Genomic DNA, 19,687 nt, shown 5'->3' with positions numbered 1-19,687 from the left:
TGTGGTATGTGTTGCTTAAAATGACACACCTTCATGGTCAATGTAAGCCACTGCTGTAGCTGGCATTTTGTGAGAAGAGAACATTTAGCTCAAATCAGTGTTTATAAAGTGCAGACACTCACCGCAAGGGTCTCAAGGCACTGAGCCAGGTTTTAAGGTCCTTCCTGAACTGATGCAGCGATGGTGACTGCCTGAGGTGCAGGGGCAGGGTGTTCCAGCTAATTGCTGCAAGGAAGGTGAAGGATCTTCCAACAGCCAAGGTCTTCCGTATGCAGGGTACTTTGGCTAGTGCTTGTTGAGCGGAGCAGAGAGGTCTGGTGGGGGAGTGGAAAGGGATGCAGTGGTTGAGGTAGGCAGGTCCTAGGTCATGGAGGGCCTTTTATGCGTGTATGAGGAGTCTGAAGTTAATCTTTTTCTCGATAGGAAGCCAGTGGAGTTCTCTTAGGTGATTGGAGATGTGTTTGCAGCAGGGAATGTCCAGGATGAGTCTGGCAGAGGTGTTTTGGATGTGCTGTAGTTGCTTCAGGTTCTTCTGGGTGGTGCTGGCGTAGAGGGTATTGCCATAGTCGAATCTGCTGGTAACCAGGGTGTGGGTCACGGTTCTGTGGCAGTCCTTTAGGATCCATATGTAGATTTTCCGGAGCAGTTGGAGAGTGTGAAAGCAGGAGGATGCTACTGAGTTGACTTGGTGGGTCATGGTGAGTGATGAGCCCAGGATGAAGCTGAGGTTGCGTGCATGGTCGGTGGGGGTGGTGGCGAGGGTGTATGGCCACCAGTAGTCATTCCAGGTTGATGTGGAGGGTTCCAGGATAAGGATCTTGGTCTTGTCAGAGTTTAGTTTGAGGCAGCTATCCTTCATCCAGGCGGCAAAGGCTTCCATCCTGTTTTGGAAACTCTTCTTGGCAGTTGTGGGGTTTTTGGTCAGAGAGATGATCAGCTGGGTGTCGTTGACGTAGGAGACAATGTTCAGCCCATGGTTCCTGACGATGGATGTGAGCAGGGCCATATAGGTGTTGAAGAGTGTGGGGCTTAGGGAGGAGCCCTGTGGAACTCCACAACTGATCTCTGTAGGTTCCTACAGGTAAGGCGGGAGTCTGACTCTTGGCTCTGCCAGGCAGGAAGGACGTATCTATTGTAGGGCCTTTTCACGGATGCCTACTGTGTGGAGTCTGGAGCAGAGGGTGAGGCGTGAAACCGTGTTGAAGGCGGCCCATAGGTCCAGTAGGATGAGAGCACTGTATGGCCGAGTTCGAGTAGTGAGCAGATGCCATCTGTGGCAGCGAGGAGGGCAGTCTCCATGCTGTGGTTGCTCTTGAAACATGAGTGGGAGATGTCCAGGATGTTGTTGTCCTCAATGTGTTTACGGAGCTGAGTGTTGATGGCCTTTTCGATGACCTTGGCTGGGAAAGGCAGCAGAGAGATGGGGCGGTAATTCTTGAGGTCCAGATGGTCAGCCATGGGTTCCTTCAGGAGCGTGCAGATCTCGGCGTGCTTACAGTCCTCTGTGAAGATGTCTGTATCTATGGAGTAGATGAGGGTATGGCAGAGCTAGGGTGCAATGGAGGTGTTGTCTTTGTTGAAAATGTGATGAGGGCAGGGGTCCGTAGGGGCTCCAGAGTGGATGCTGCTCATGATGGTGCGGCTCTCGTCTGTGGTGAGGATGATCCAGTGGTGCAGGATCTGTGATGGTTTGGGGGGTCGGAGCTGGAGGGTTGTAGGAGGGCTTGGAGTGTCTTGGGGTCCAAAGCTGTAGTATATGTCTTTGATTTTCCAACGGAAGAAGGTGGCTAGTCTGTCGCAGAGGTCTTAAGATGGAGGGATGTTTGCTGTTTTGATTGGGGTTTGGCAAACTCCTTGACCACGGTGAAGAGCTCTTTCGTGTTGTGATCAGTGGCGCTGATACGGTCCTGCAGGGCGCCTTTCCTGGTGATTCTGATGAGGTGGTTGTGGGATTTGGTGGCAGCTCTGAAGGCCTCAAAGTCTTCCAGGGACTTGCTGTTTCTCCATTTTTTCTCTAGCTGTCTGCAGGTGCACATGGAGCACTGGAGTGCAGGGAAGAACCAGCTTGCTTTCTTGAGGTCGTGTTTGGCTGAGGTCTTACGGAGAGGTGCTAGGGTGTTGGGGCATTCTGAGATCCATTAGTGGAAGTTCTGTGCTGAGATGTTAGCATCTGTGGTGAGGGACGGAGGAGACTTGCAGAGGGTGTTGATGAGCTGTTCCTCAGTGATCTGGTTCAATTTTCTGCTTGGGGCTCGGAGTGTGCGGAGGTAGATGGTCAGTGAGGTGATGATGAAATGAATGCAGTGGTAGCCAGTCCAGTGAAGCGTGGAGGTGTTGTCGACGCTGATGTTGTTGCTGGTGGAAAAGATGGCGCTGAGTATGTCTACAGTGACGTGTGTTGGCGAGGTGACCAGTTGCTTTAGTCCTATTGTGACAAAGTTAATGAGCAGGGAAGCAGAGATGGTGTTGTTGCCGTTGTCAATGTGTTAGTTGAGGTTGCTGAGGAGGAAGTAATTCGAGGAGGCGAGAGCGTGAGGAGAGATGATGTCGATGATGAAGTTGCTGAAGGCTGGGTGGGGGCTGGGTGGCCTGTAGATGAGGGTGCCCATGAGTGGGGAGTGTCCTTCCACATTGGTTGTCAGGCGGAGGGTGGATTTGTGTGCGAAGGCCAGACCGCCATCTGGGCGAGACGGATGGTCTGTGCGGAGCAGTTTATAGTCGCTGGGGATGGTGATGGCGATGTCCGGTGCAGACGCTGGTTTTGTCCATGTTTTGGTTCGAAAGGCGATGTCCGGGCAGGTGGAGTCTAGCTTTTAGCTCTCACTAAAATGTGTGTAAAAATCCACAGCACACATTTAAAGTCCTGTCTTTGCATCTGGCAGTTTGCCTTTCTCAGCGACCCCTTTCCCTTTTCAATAGATAGATCATCTTGACATTGATGTCAGCCTTGCTATTGGGTTAACAACATATGTCCAGCACTCAGAAAGTTTCATCCAAGGTTACTAAGGACAAAATTCGGTTCAACCTTGAGTGCACCGCCAATGCCGCTTGGGACCATCCCAGAAATTAGTCGCCATGTTATTCATCATAATGGATAGATCATGATTACCTTGGATGATGTTGTTTGCCCCCTTAACAGCTTTCCATTATATGGGACTCTCTCTAAAGCACTCTGATTTACAAAAGAGTAAGCCACATGCAAGCAATGCTGCAAATCACTTGAATGAAGATAGAGAGGTTACAGCTTATCCTAAGTTAAAAGCTCACTCTGATACCCCTCAATTATTGCTGAAGCTGGGATTTTCCACAAGACTTATTTAAGATTATGAGGAATGTTTATATCATCTTCTGTACAGCTTTTTGAAATTCTTTGCAATCCTCTTTCACCTTAACTTGAAAGTCTATTAGACATCTGACCTGGATACTCTGAGCCCATCGGTCACTCTTGACCATCCTGTATTGATTATAACAAATTTCAGTCCTTTCTCTCTTGAAGCCACGTCTCAGATCTTTTCTATCAAGTGTGGCACTTATCCTACTGGATTTATATGCTGCCTTTGAAACTGTCTCTCGTGACATTCTTTTATATCTTCTGGACTTCCTTCATTTGGGAAAAAGGCTTATCCTAGCTCTCTTTCTTCTTAGACAGTCACACTCAGGCAGTCTTTCTTCTATCATAATGTGCTCCTCCTAAAACATTGAAACAAGATGTTCCTAAGGCCTCGACCTTAAAGCCTCCACTTTACAATCCCTAGGTAAAACGTCTTGCTGTTTTAATCCACAGTTTCAGCTTCTCCCTATTTTCATACACCGTCTGCACCCAGCGTGCACTCTCATTCAGCAACGACCTGGGTGGACTGCAAGCCTTTACGTGGCTTCTGCTTGGATGAAGGCCTGTGCAATTTAATTGAATGGAAACAAGCCCGATGTTCGAATGTTTGGTGGTACCCTTTTCCATTGGTCCCCTCTCTCATAGCCCCAATAAGTAGGGTATAACCCCAAATCCATCTAAATTTGTGAGAAATCTCTGGCTTGTCTTTGCCAATTCGCTGACCTTTATTGAGAAGATTAAAGTTCTCACATACTCTATCATTTCTACATCAAGATATGATTAAAACAAATAAACCTCTTCTTCCTCTGAACAGCTATAAATCTGTTGTCTAAGTTATCATTTTATCTGGTACCAATTTTAGAAACCTACTGTCATTTGACATCCCAAAGTTCTTACTACAGCAGGTTTATTTGATCCAACATTTTGCTGCAAGACTCCACCCTGAAAGATCCCCTCTGACCCTGTTGTGTTATCTTTAACCATCTCCTTTTTCATTGGCTCACTGTGATGAAACAATACATATCTAAATCTATGTGCATCTAAAACTAGGTACTTAATCAGCTGCTGGACCTATACCTACGGGCCTGGGCGAGTCCTGCACCTTCTCAGTGCCCATCTCGTCAAAGTGTCTTTTATTAAGAGAGCTCTTTAGGGTGGATGGTCCTTTTTTTGGTGACTGAATAGAGGATCTCCCTCTGCCATGAACTTTCCACTAAGCCCAACTAACTCCTTCTTACGAAGAACTTTAAAATGTAGCTGTTAGGTTAATTTTCGTCCCTGTTTGGGAAAAACTTGACATGTTGGCTGCTACAATGTCCTCTTTTCACTTCTGGTGCATCCTAATTCCAGGACAACCAGTTATTGTGTAGCAGCATGTTTTATAAATGCTTTTCATCATAGGGGTTGGGAAGTAGGATATTTTAATCCGCTAATTCTTAAATATTCTCTGCGATTTAGTAGTTCACAAAGTAAACTGTCAGTTTACTGCAGCATGGTCATTTTAAAGAATTAATGAGATTTTTTTTTTTTTTTAATGGAATCCACCTGTCATGACCCCACCCAGCTACCAAAAATGCTTTCTTCTTCTTGACCTCCAGTTTGGGCATGAAAAATGATGAAAGTTACTTTACGTTGCCATCTCTTTGAAGATAATTGGACACTGAGAAATGTAAGTTAATATATGGCGCAGAGTAATAATGCTCAAAGTACTAATCTCTGAAAGAATGGGAAAACATTTTCAACACCTTAATAACAAATGTTCCAAAGGAGGTCATCTGTTAGCTTAGGTACGGGAAAGGAAATACACTGAATTGGTGTTTATATTTCTGGATAAACTGTACTCCCAAAAGGACTGAACAAGGAGAACTAGTGATGAAGTAACTAATCCCACTTGAAATGATGGAGTCAGAGTGAGGTCAGAGTAAGAGGGTGCCTTTCTACACCAAGATGGTGAAAGCAGAGCTGAAGTGGCAAATTATGGAAAGAGTAGAGCCACATGCTCATACATTCCTAGCAGCTGGACAAACATGGATCATGTGTAGGGATAAACAAAGAGAGGCATGAGTTCAGAAGTGTACATCCATACCCCATCCATTACACAAGGCTTCAATTAGATGCCCTGGTAAATTGCTACAGAGAAGCAGAACTAGGAGGCAAGAATGGTATTCTGGAAGGTGTAGAGCTCAAAACTCAATACTGTTAAGAACCGGACACATTTGTCTCCTGGCTAACTCACATACTATAGGTATATGGTGAAGCCTCTGGACTTAAGCTGAATTGGGGGAAGTCATCCTTCTTCCCGATGAGAGGAACTGGCCACCCTGTTTAGCTCAAGTTCAGCTGCATATTGTAACAGACCACTTTAAATACCTATTTTTGTTGGTAACCATTCACCCATTGGGCCTTAAACATGACCCTGCTTCTAAGGTGCATGAGGAGGGAACTATAGGGATGGCCTTTTGTTGCCGGTCTCTGTAGCAGGGAGGAGGGTTCCCTTCAAAGTGATTCAGCTGCCCCAATTTTTTGGAACATTCTACAAATCTATCTACATCCGATTTCTACCCAATCGTCTCACTTGCAGTGGATGCTCAGTAAATGTTATTTGGTCTGACGGTACCCTTCAGGTGTCCTTTGTTAAACAACACACAGGCCCACTATGATGGAAGGTTGGGGGCACCAGCTCTTTACCTGTATTACAGAGCTAGCCAAGTCATTCCAATTAACGACTGTCTCTTTTGTGACAGAGGGGACCCAGTGCTCAGGTTGGAAGGGATCTCCTGGAAACAGCAAGCTTGCTTTCTATCCTATACATGTCTACCATCAACCATGCATTGCCACCTTCCAGTGGAATGCCTGCACTATGCTGGCATGAAGCTCTAAAACATATTAAATGGTAAATAATACTGATGCGACAAATTCTGTTGTGGCAGAGTACATGACTTGCCCGTACGGTCAGGCTTAGAAAGCTTTCAAACTGGGAGGTTGGTAAATGCATTAACATTAGGTGACATATGGGTACTTGATCATGTGAAAAAGGTTGAACAGCTCCCTGCAGATTTCTATCCACAAAAAATCAGTTATGCGACATGCCCTCAAACAGTATCAAGACAAACTGAAGGCTGTCCCAGACTTCAGTCCTATACATCCCAAGTTTTTTCAGAACAGATAGGCAGGAAAGACATATCCATAACTTACAGGCCATTGTTAAATAACACACCTGACCCTCTTTGAAAGCTACAGTAAAAATTAGATTTTAACCGGAGGCGGCTGGATGACAATGATTAGGTGGTGGCAAAAATGGTCATGGGGTTTCTGGCCAATTCATTCTGCTTTAGACTGATCCAATTTAATTACATTCATGGAATGTACTTTCACTCAGTGATTCTTAATCTATCTAGAAGACAACCAAATCAACCCCCTCTTGAAACACAGCAACTGTATGCACAACAAGCCACCATGTCCTGGTACATGCCAGAGCACCTAGAGAATTATTGCCAAAGAGTGCAAAACTGTGGGTAGCACACTAGCCCTTCAATGACTCATCAATCAGGTATGTTGGATGAATATGGCATGAAGCATATTCTTTCTCTAATACCCTATAATTAATTACATGCATAGTCAAGTTGACCATGAATACAATAAGACCATATGTGTGAGGACCTCCACACACTATCTAACCAAATACACTTATCTGACTGTAATTGTTATAGTCTTATGTGTATGGGTGGTACACAGCTATCTGAATAATAACATAGTACAGTACTAACCGTCTTAGCTCCTGTGTGACTGTTTATTTATTATTCTTTAGGTGCGTGTGCACACACACCTCTCTGGTCAGGACACTGACTGTAGAGGCACCCTCAAAAGTCCCAGCAGATTGTGTAGACAAGGGCTGCAATGCTGCTGAATGGCCAAGACCTGTTAAAGGCTTATGATAGGCAGATGAAACATGTAACTTGATCCCAGGATAAAAGTATCCCCCTTAATTTTTAGTTCTACCACCTACTGACTAGAATAAAGCAATAAGTCAGTGAGGAGGTAGCTTTACATACCTTTCTTGTTCTGGCAGTCCTTCCCTCTGAGAGGTGCAAATTGTGCTAGTGTTTTCCTCTCTTGGCAGTCCATTTCAAATTCCCCATGTTAGAAGGTTGAACCCACTGGTGCAACGACAGGTGAGGAGTGGATCTTATGATGAAGCATGCCACCCTAGTATGGGTGAGGGTGGATCGTTCTTTTAAATAAGAAAGGTGATTTCATTTACTTCAGGATTGTTGCTCTTCAATTGTGAGAATACTTGGTTTCCCATTGCTCCATACACACAGACAGTGAGTTCCTACTTTTGCTTAAAGTATCTTTGATTTGGAATATTACCACTAAAGATGGTTTAAGTTCTACAGTGCCAGTGTGTTATATAGATTGTAGATTACACAGGCCCTCATTATGACCTTGGCAGTAAATCCCACTTACCGCCATGCTGACTGCCACCAACATACCACCACTGCAGCGGATTACTGCCACCCATATTATGACCTACACATAGCAATCCGTCACTATACAGCCACACACACAAGTCCGCCTGCCCAAACGTCAGTCATAAACTGGCGGTACCAAAACCCACACCGTTACGCCAACAGAACCACACCCACAGCATTATGACCCATGAATCACTGTGGTAGACATTCAATGGCGCTAAACCATTGGCGCTACATACCGCCACGCTTAAAATACACACACACATACAAAACAACACCACATTGGACAATTTGAATAACACACACCTGATGCACATACACACACCACACCCACACCACTATAAAACACACACCCACATTACCCACAACCCTTTACCATTACAAACAAGTGCCACAAGAGAGATAGCAAGACCACAGACAAGACCACAGACGCACACCACCATCACCTATACACCATCCATGCACCCCACATCACACACCCCAACACACTACCCCACACACCCTCACCCACACCACTCACACTACACCCATGGCACCACAACAACACCCCAGGTTCTCAGAGGAGGAGCTAAGGGTCATGGTGGAAGAAATCATCTGGGTAGAGCCACAGCTATTCAAATCTCAGGTGCAGCAGACATCAATTGCATGGAAGATGGGGGGCTATGGCAGAGAATCGTGGACAGGGTCAACGCCGTGTGACAGCACCTCAGAACAAGGGATGCCATCAGGAAGAGGTGGAATGACCTACGGGTGAAGGTACGTTCCACAGCAGCAAGACACCAAATAGCTATACAGAGGACTGGCGGTGGACCCCCACCTCCTCCCCTAAAACTAACAACATGGGAGGAGTAAGTCTTGGCGATCATGCATCATGAGGGCCTGGCAGGAGTATGAGGAGGACTGGACTCTGCTAAGTCAACTCTATACTACTATCACCCCCCCTACCTGCATGGCATCACAAACCCCCACCCCTCCCCTCACTCCCATCACTTAACCACCTCCCACGTACCCCAGCATCACAACACACTCATCCCAGTACCAAGGCCTGCATGCAACATCAATGCATGGACACCGCTTACAGACCTGCATGGACACCCATCACTAAAGCATGCACACTAGAAACAGTCACCTAGCCCACATAATCACTACTCACACAAGGCAAAGCTGCCAGGGCAATAACAACCGTAAAGGGCAACACACTCATGCACAAGATGACACACACAGAAACAATAACACTGCATTTACATCCCCACATGTCCCCCACCCAACGTCACCAGAGAGGAGGTGCCAGCAACTTCCAGTCCACCCCCAGAAGAGGCCCACAGTGATGACAGCAGCTCTGGACACTTGGATCTTTATGACCAACCTAGCCCATCAGGGATCTCCGGACAGTTGGTTACCCAGGCACAGTCCCATACCACCACAGAGCCTCCCCCCTCAGGAAACACTAGCACAGTACCCACCCAGCGGGCCCATACCTCTGTATCCAGGACACGTCAATCAGCAGTGTGTCCACCACTACAGGAACCCCAGGCCCCTCCACAAATATAGGACACTCAGGGACCTAGGGTCAGTGGCAGTGGGCACCCGGTTCAGGGGACAGAGAGGCACAGGACAACAGGGAAGCTGGGAGGACTGCTGTGTGACGGGGAGGACAGGCCCAGGGAACTGACTCTCCAGGAAGCACTTACCAACATCCTGGGAGCATACCACCATTCCCAGGAGACGATGGGCCAGATACCGGACAAGTTGCAGGAGGGACAGTACCTGGGGATCAGGGAGGACTTGAAGGACCAACACCACCCTGGTCACCATTGCAGGGGTGGTGGCTGACATGGCCAACACCATGAGGGAGGCAGTGGCATATCACCGGGCCCCTGACACTAGCCAAACCGATGAACAGCCTTCCACCTCCGCTGCCGCTAGTGGACAGGAGGCCCCGCCACAGGACAAATAGGCCACAAGCACCCCACACTTTGCAGAAGGTGAACCACCCCGCAAACGGTCCCTGCGATCCAGGCAGAAGCCAGAGAACATTGCCAAGACCCCCACCAGGAAATAAGACTCTCCTCAATGTCACCCTTGTATCCCACGCTGTCACCCTGTCCACCTTGAACTGCAATTGCTCCCCTTCCTATGCCCCCTTGGACAATGCACCTGTGATACAAATAGACTGGACTACAACCTGGACTTTCTTCCATCATCACCCCAGCCCATTGCACATCCCCTTTCTAATCATTAGCACTTAAATAAACACCATTTGAAAATGTATGGAGTCTGTCAAGTCATTTAACACTGTATTCGTTTAACAAGCTTTAAACACTGCAATATTACTCAACAGTATTGTATACATAGGAATGACCTGTTGTTGGCTGCATTCAACACAACAGGAGCGATAGTGGGACAAAAATATCTGAAAATAGAGATGCCAAAGGGTACAGTAAGTGGGCATAGAATTTGGAAAATCGGCCTGCCAGTGACAATGTCAAATACAAAACTGTCAATGTAAAGTGTAATTACAGTGTCTTACCTGTGTGTCATTGGAAGTACTCTGTTATAATAGCACTTCTGTTGTCCTCATCCTCTGCCTCCTCATCTTCACTGTCCACAGGGTCCACTGCTGCCACACGCCCATGTCCAGCCTCATCCTCCTGCAGAAAAGGCTCCTGGCGACGTAAGGCAAGGTTGTGCAACCTACAGCATGCCACAATAATCTGGCACACCTTGGGTGAGTAGCACCTGTTAAATGGAGGTAACAAAACCTAGCCTTCAGGAGGCCGAATGTCCTTTCTATTATTCTTCTTGTTTGCCCATGTAGCCTCATTGTAACGTTCCTCTGCCCTTGTCCTGGGATTCCTCACAGGGGTCAGTAGCCATGAGAGGTTGGGGTAACCAGAGTCACCTGCAAATATAGAGGGACAACTGTTAGATACACACTAACCCTTAGGGCCCACACCATACCCATACACCAACACCCACTGGGTGGGAACCGGGGCTCACCTATTAGCCACGCCCGGTGCCTCTGGAGTTGAGCCATCACATATGGGATACTGCTATTCCTCAGGATGAAGGCATCATGCACAGACCCAGGATACTTTGCATTGACATGGGAGATGTACTGGTCCGCCAGGCACACTATCTGCACATTCATGGAGTGAAAGCTCTTTCAATTTCTGAACACCTGTTCATTTCTCCAGGGGGGAGGGGGTGGGGGCAAATGCAATATGTGTACAATCAATAGCCCCAATAATGTTGGGGATATGTCCCATAGCATAGAAATCAGCTTTCACTGTGGCCAAATCCTCCACCTGGGGGGAAAAGGATGTAGCTCTGCATGTGTTTAATCAGGGCAGACAACACTCTGGTCAGCACTATTGAGAACATTGGTTGAGACATCCCTACTGCCAAGCCCACTGTCACTTGGAAGGAGCCACTTGCCAACAAATGGAGCACAGATAGGACTTGCACAAGAGGGGGGATCCCGGTGGGCTGACAAATAGCAGATATCAAGTCAGGTTCCAATAGGGCACACAGCTCTGTGATTGTGGCCCTGTCTATAGGTGTGCCTGTCCTCCATTGTTGCCAAGTCCACCAGGGGCCTGTACACATGGGGATGTCTCCATCTCCGATTCATCTGCAGCGGTTGCAATCTAGGGGGCAAACGGTGAGTAGCTGGTCAGTATCCCATATTTCAAAACACTACACTGCATTTCATGTTGTTACTGTAACACAAGATTGTTGTATAGGTCCAAATGGTGCATATGTGTATTGTGACGCAGTTAGGTGCCATGGCCTGTCCTCCACCCTGAAATGGCATCCGCCTGTCCTGAATGGAGTGACATGTGGAAATTAGGTAATTCCGCTGACGTTGTGCGCCGTTGCGGGAGGAGGTCAAAAACCGCTGTGCAACTCATCATTGTATCCCATTGGGCCCTATGGGTTACAGTGGCCAATGGTGATGTACGCCGGTGGTGACGGTACGCACCGCCGCGGACGTGACTGCCATTTTCTATCTGTTCACCCACTTGCTACCTGACCTTTAACAGGAGAGGACTTACACTGAAAGCGCTGCTTTGACCTATGTCTGGAACCAACCATGGCTTGTGTGACTGGGGAAAGGGCCCCTGCCTTCACCGCTTTGGAGTTGGAACGACTGGTGGATGGGGTCCTACCCCAGAACCGAACGCTGTATGGGCCTCCAGATCAACAGGTGAGCACACTGTGAGCACGATTCATGGGGCATGAATGCATAGAGTGCTGTGTATTAGGGCCTCGTGTAAGGGAGGGGTTGGTGGAAGGGTCCTGGGCAGCGTGCTGCATGTATGGTGGGCAATGTCTGTGCGTAAGGGGATGGGAGGGCTATGGTGGGACATGAGTGTAACAGGCCGGACGGTCTGACTGATACCTTTTTTCTATATGTATTTTTCTGCAGGTCAGTGCCCATCAGAAAAAGGGTATATGGTGTTCCATTGCCAAGGACATGCGGACCCTGGGGATCTATAGCAGGCAGAGCACCTACTGTCGGAAACTGTGAGAGGACCTGAGACGCTGGGCAAAGAAGACAGCGGAGGCCCAGCTGGGGATTGCCTCCCTACGAGGAAGGGGTGCCCATCGAACCCTGACCCCCCTGATGGTCCTCATACTGGCGGTGGCCTATCTGGAGCTGGATGGGCACTTGAGGGCATCATAGCAGCCACAAGGGGGTGAGTACAGTTTCCAAATTTACTACATGGATGTGGTGGTGTGGTCTCCGGGCGGGGGATGTGGGCCTGTGGGTGCCCCTAGACCAGGCCGGACATTGCAGGGTAGGTCCCATGTTGGACAGGGTATGAAGTGAATCTCCTCCAACCAAGCTAGTAAGCATCCACTGGGCAGGGGTCTGTGGGTCTCTGGTATGCTGTTAGCTGCGTTAGGTATCACTGTCCATGGGCTGGTGACTAGCATTGTGACTTGTAGTGCATTGCCTAATGCGTAGGGCTGTTCCCTGTGTGTGTGTGTGTGTGTGTGTCGTGTGCGCCAGCTGTGGTGTTGGAACAGCCATTGACCCAGTGTATCCTTTGTCTCTCCCCCCCCCTTTTTGTGTTGTCACCCTGTTCTTATTTGCATTAGCATCATCTGGCAGAGGAGCTGAGGCACCGGCGACGGAGGGAGCTGCATCCCACAGGGCCCAGGAGGCTTAATCCACCAACGGTGAGGACACCAGTGGCATGGAGGGCGAGGGGAGCACCACAGCGGAGACAGGAGTGGACAGTGATACCTCCTCCAATGGAAGCGACCTGGGGGTGGTGGACACTTCTGTGGCCACCGCAACTACAGGTACAGCCGCCACCCCTGTATCAGCACCGCCCTCCCAGCAGCCCCTCAGCGAGTTTCCTGTGCCCGCTCACCAAGGAGGGTGGGCATCTCCTTCGCCCCAGGCACCTCAAGCCCTGCCCCAGTTACCCCTGCTGCAATATGTGAGGAGGTTATTGACCTCCTGAGAGCCATCTCTGTTGGTCAGTCAACCATTGAGAATGCCATCCAGGGGCTGGCAGCCCATTTGCAACAAACAAATGCCTTCCTGGAGGGCATTCGCACTGGCATGGCGACCTAACAGAGATCAAGCCAGGCTCTGGCCTCCTCTCTGATGGCAGTCATTGTCCTTGTTTCTAGCCTCCCCCTCCGACTTCCTCTACCCAGTCCCAGTCCCATTCCCCTCAACCCCAACCTATCCCAAGCCCACAGGCAGACCAGTATGCACCCAGGACAACACACAGGAGTGGTTCAGGCAAACACAAGCACCACACATCATCCCTCAGGCACTCACACAAACACCATCCAGATGCAGACATGCCAACATCCACTGCCTCCACTGTGTCCCCCTCCTTCTTGTCGTCCACCTCCCTCCCAGTAACGTCTACACGCACACCTGCATGTACTACATCCTCATCCACTACCTCCATCAGCAGCACGCATATCACTACACACCCCTCGCTGGCAGTCACCACCCCCACTTCCATGCACACGTCCCCTGTGTCCTCTCCCACTGTGTCTGTGCCCCCTCCTCCCAAAGTGCACAAATGCAAGCACTCAGACTCCAACAGCCATCCACCTCACAACAGCATCCAGCCCACGCACCTGCACCCAAACAAAGGAGACACCTCCTACAACCACTTCTTCTACCTCCACTCCCAATCCTTCATTCAGCTTTTCCCCTCCACCGTTGACCTCTTCCCTACCCCCCTAGCCCCCCCCCCACGTCCTTCAAGTCAGGCCAGGGTGGTCGGAACCCAGGCGAGCAACTCAGCCGTCCAGTCCACGGCCACATTAGTGTCAACAGCTACTGCAGGTGGGATAGGATCCCGGGAACCAGCCAGCAGTACTGGAAGTGTGCATGCACCAGGTGCATCAAGGAAGGGCATGGAGGCACCACCAGCTGCCAAAGGGAAGGGCAAGGAGGCACCACCAGCTGCCAAAGGGAAGGGCAAGGAGGCGCCACCAGCTGCAAAAGTGAAGGGCAAGGGGCCAGCACCTGCAGGCAGGAAAGACAGTAGGCCTGGTGCTGGGACTCATTCAGAGCCCGCACCACCAACCATGGCGGTTCAGCAGTCCGGGGCTGCAGGGGAAGTGCTGAAGCCTCCCCACCCCCCCACTGCCAGCCCTGCCACCAGCACCGCCGCCAGCAGCAGCAGCCCTAGTGGGAAGCCGTCCGAGGCTGCAGGGGATGGGCTGGAGTCTCCTTCCACCACTGCCAGCACTGCCACCAGCACCACTGCCAGCAGCAACAGCCCCAGTGGGCAGCCGTCCGAGGCTGCAGTGGATGGGCTGGAGCCTCCCCCACCACTGCCAGCACCGCCAAAAGCACCACTGCCAGCCCCGACACCAGACCCGCCACGCCGGTGGGCAGTGTGTAATCCTGCCTCCATGGGCTGTTGTGCGTCCTGGCCCCTGCTAATCCTGAAGGTGTGACACCCAGGTGAGAGACTGTGACCTTGCACTCCCCAAGATCTGCATCACAGGGCACAATGCCCGCTCCAGAACCAGTGGAGGAAGCCATCTACTCACCTCATCCTTACCAGATTGAAGCACACAGGGCACAATGCTCCCTCCAGAACCAGTGGAAGAAGCCATCCACTCACCCCATCCTTCTCAGGATGAAGCACACTGGGCACAAGGCCCCCTCCAGCACCAGTGGAAGAAGCCATCCACTCACCCCATCCTTCCCAGGATGATACACACTGGGCATAATGCCCCCTCCAGAACCAGTGGAGGAAGCCATCCACTTGAGAGACTGCGACCTTGCTCTTCCCAGGACCAAGCAGTGGGCAATCCACCCACTATAGAGACTGTGGCCTTGCACTCCCCAGGACCAAGCAGTGGGCAAACCACCCACTTGAGAGATTGTGGCCTTGCACTCCCCAGGACCAAGCAGTGGGCATACCACCCAATTGAGAGACTGTGGCCTTGCAATCCCCAGGACATCGCACAAGGCATGTAGCCCCCTCCAGGACCAGTGCCTTGTACCATCTTCCGGCTGAGGTGCCCCCCCATTCCCCGCCCCCCTGAGGTGCCTGTGTGTTTTGGACCTGATGCCCCTGAAGTGTTCTCTCAGTGTTGTTGCAGAAGTGAGGTGGGGCCTTGGCCTATGTGATGTGGCCCTGTGGCCCATGGACATTGAGGACTGGGCAGTGTCCCTCCATTTGTAAATATGTATATACTTTTGTATTTTGATGCACTTATTCATGTTAATTTATTGTATTACACTCACTTTCTTCTCTTCCAATCTTTTTGTCCTTGCATTATTCCTGAGGGGTAGGGGGTGTATATGTAATGTTACTGCCCCTGGTTGTGTGTATGGTGTTGGAGGTGGGGGTGGGAGTGTTGCGTGTGTGTGTTTTACTCTCTTTTTCCTCCCTCCTCGCTTGTCTGCCATACCGCAGTACTCACCGTGGTCGTCTTCGTTGGCGTTGCTGCTCGTAATGCAGGAAGAGGTAGATGAGAATGGGGAAAATGTGCAACTCGGGCTCTATGGCGTCGTGGTTGTTCCCTGAGTCGCCAGAGGTGAGTCCTTTGACTTCTGTGTTCTGTTTCTGCCGTGCTTTTGATGTCGTTGATACCACCCCGGAAAAGTTGGCAGATAGGCCTGTCTTAATACAGTGGGCGGTACATTGCCTTCTGCCTGGTTGTTAGCAGTTACCGCCGTGGTGCTTGTTGCTACCGCCGTGGCAATCGGAGTGTTAGAGTGGCTGTCTGTCTGAGCGGTCTCCGTTGTGGTCATAATTCCATTTTTTTTTTACCGCCGGCCTGTTGGCTGTATTACCGCCACTTTATCAGTGACCGCCAGGGTTGTAATGAAGGCCATAATGTTGACCCCAGAATGCAAGTGTGTTGATACTAGGATGCATGTGTCATATTTTGCACTGGAATGTGGTAAACATGATGATTGTTCCTTGTTCCCTGTGATTTTGCTATTGACTCTTGAACAGTTGCAGAACATTTCAGGTTTTGCTCAGAACTGACTTGGAGTTTCGTCTCTCGACACCTCGTTTCCAGAACGTTTGCAAATTGTAGAACTATATTCATCAGATATTCTCATTGCCAAAAGTGTTTCAATTCATTTTATGGAAACTGCAGAAAAATAATGTATTTTCTCTCTAGTCTTTCAAACAGTTTCTTGGGGAGGGTGAGGTCGGCATCACTGGGGAGGCTGTGGTTTGCCTGGAACACCACAGAATTTTTGGACCAGTGCATTACTGCCCTTTGGTACCTCTGGATCTTTTGCTAATTTATGTGAAAATTGTGCTGTAAAATGTGCCATGTGGCCCAGTATATAAAAAAATGCTGTGGGAGAATATCCCAACTATCATCAAAGAAGTCAGGCTCATTGGCTTGCTTGGTCCAGTTTGAGACAGGCATTTACGCCCCACCACCTAAACAAACTTCACTATCAATCAATCAGTCAGTATTTGTAGAGCACAGCTTATCACCCATGAGTGTATCCAGGCCCTGGGTTGCTGGGTTTAGTCAAAGAGCCAAGTCTTGAATCTCTTCCTGAAGTCTGTCAGCAAGTGTGATGTTCAGAGGTGGAGGGCGTTCCAGGGTTTGGTTACGAGGAGGGAGAAGGAACGTCCTCCGCTGTGGCTACGGTGGATGCACTGTGTCTGTGCAAGGGCGAGGGAAGCAGAGCGAAGGTTCTGGGTGGTTGGTGGAAGTTCATGTACGCTGGTCCTTGGTCATGGAGGGCTTTGTAGGCATACACCAGTAACTTGAATAGGCATCTTCTCTGGACGAGAAGCCAGTGGAGGTTTCTCAGGTGTTGGGTGATGTGGGGTCATTTAGGCAGGCTGAGGATCAAGCTGGCAGCTGAGTTCTGTGTTGTCCAGAGCCTTCCAATGAGTTTGGTGGTGCTTCCTGCTTCCAGTGCGTTACTGTAGTCCAGTCGGCTGGTGATTAAGGCTTGTGTGACTGTTTTTCTTGTGCTGTGGGGAGCCATTTGAAGATTTTTCGGAGCAGGTGGAGAGTGTGGAAACAGGCGTAGGAGACGGTGTTGATATGTCATTGCATGGTGAGTTTGCTGTCCAGGAGGATGCAGAGGTTGCAGGCGTATTGTGTGTTGTGTAGTTTACTTCATTACAGGTTTAAAAAAAAAAAACACTCACTGTAATTACTCTATTACTGTAAACCCTTAAGCCTTTCTTGTTTTTCTGTGCCTGGGTTTTCCTTCCATATATAGATGGAGCAGAAGCACGTACAAGTGATACCCAAATAAACAAGCAACCTCACTTCACAAAAAGGATTCGTTGCCATTATCCCTTTGGACACACAGGTCAGATAAGCGATCATGCTGTGGTGGGCTTGCATCTGCTGATCATAATAGAACGTTTAGGGAGTAAAGTGTCAGGCATTAGGTTCACTGTGAAGGAAGGTGGGTTTTATGGGATAGAACAACTATATTCACCGTCAAAAGTAACTTGTTCCTAATTTATAAGTCCAGTCACAATTTTCTTCCTAACGTGGGATAATGTGGAAGCAATAGGGATTTTGTACAAGTGGCAACCACAAAAAGCCAAAACGTTCAATAATGAGGCATGGAAGTAGTATAATTGTTTGTCCAGTACTAGATCACACACCTGGATACTTTTTATTAGTCTCTTTCTTGATAGCTTAAGTGACAGCTGGATTTTCTGCCAAAAACTCAGATGGTAATTGATACATCCCATGGGCACCATGCTTCAAAAGTGCATCATTCACTTAAGAAGTGAGAGGTGTTGGGTAAACCTCTCTAAATAAGGTAGAAGGTTCAACTTTGGATGACGGGTCAGACACCAGACTTAACCCACAGTCATTAGATAGGGATAAACACTTGGGATAGTGAGAAAACCATCAGGCTCATATTATACTGTGCACTTCTAGTGAACTGGGCACTTGAAATATAATAGGCGAGCTGAGAAAGACAGTATCATATAAAGATTCTCAACCTTTGCCAATCTCAGTTCATAAAGTAATACATGGAATTGGCTTCACTGGTGCATTTTAAAACAACCTAGGTAAAGAATACCAGTACCACTACATTCATTAAGCGCATGGTAATTCTGCTGAGTCTGTATGTCTCCCGGTTCTCCAAACCCAAGAAGTCTGTTTGAGTAGCGTAAGATCATCTGATACACAGTCTACAACCACATTTTCATCTATGTTTGACTGAGATAGATTGATGGCCAGCTTGCTCACATAATGATTCTTGCGCTCTTGGTATAGGCCTAGATCCTTACTCTGAGAAAAAGCAGAAGACCAAACTAAAGGCAATTAGCTCATACGTATTTATACACAGAAACATGTTTTCATGTGAGTGGTGGAGAACAGCCTCTAGAAGGGCCTTGACCGATCCTTATCTAAGTTTAGAGTAACTTGTTGAGTCCAGATCTATAAAACAAATAATGCGTTCTGGAAGCAGGTTTGTTTCCGTGACAATCCATTCAGGATTTGCTGGAGTCAAGGCAGAAGCCCTTAGGCAACAAAACGTTTTCAGTCATCAGGCTGTAGTTAAATGCACACATCAGTGTGGTACAATGGTGCTTGAAGGGACCTGATTTTATTCAGCTGAATAAATGCTTCCCCAGTAGATGCATTGACAAGAAGATAGTAGGTATTCACAGTGAACTCTCCCAAGATTTGGTCAGGGTACTACTGAGTGTTGGTTGTACTAGATGATCTTTTCCATTTCCCACAGAATGTGTGCATGTAGGTCATGTGCAGAAAATACTACAAATTGCATAAAAATGTCCGATTTTTATGATGACTTTTATTGCAAACAATCAGTATTGCTCCCATATTTACTGCACCTGCTCAGCTGTCGCTGGAAACATCATAGGGTAAGTGGCAGGGCCAAAGTTAGCTTCCCTGCAGTACTTTTCTAATTTCTTGTCCCTCTTTTTTACCCCTGGATACTGTTTCATCAAATACTTTATACAACCCACAAGACAGGATTAAAAGCTCAAATCTGTTGCTGGTGTAGCTGAGCAAAAGGTTAACTTACTATCTTCTATCTCAATGTCCTAGAGGTAGTGGCGGCAGTGAAGGGCCATGGGTGGATGAGGTGCTAGAGCCTTACATTGTCAAGTTTTGAGGGCAAACAGCTCATTTGTCAGCTGCAGGTTAAGGTTCGATAGAATATCCTAACCAAAATATTGTCTAACAGAAATATTGTATCCTAAAATTGTCCATAAAAGTATCACCTCATTGGAGTTAATAATAGAAAAACTACATCATGCGACAATATTTTTCTAAAATATAGGACACAATATTTTTTTAAACAATACTTTTGCTAACAGTTTTCTGACATACATCCCAGTGGTTCAGTAGCAGCTTACAGTTATCTTATTTTTAGTTTTTTTTTCCTCCGGGTTGG

This window comes from Pleurodeles waltl, chromosome 2_1 (assembly GCF_031143425.1).
Source record: "Pleurodeles waltl isolate 20211129_DDA chromosome 2_1, aPleWal1.hap1.20221129, whole genome shotgun sequence".
NCBI classification, from domain to species: Eukaryota; Metazoa; Chordata; class Amphibia; order Caudata; family Salamandridae; genus Pleurodeles; species Pleurodeles waltl.
Note: the sequence above shows the minus strand (reverse complement) of the source record.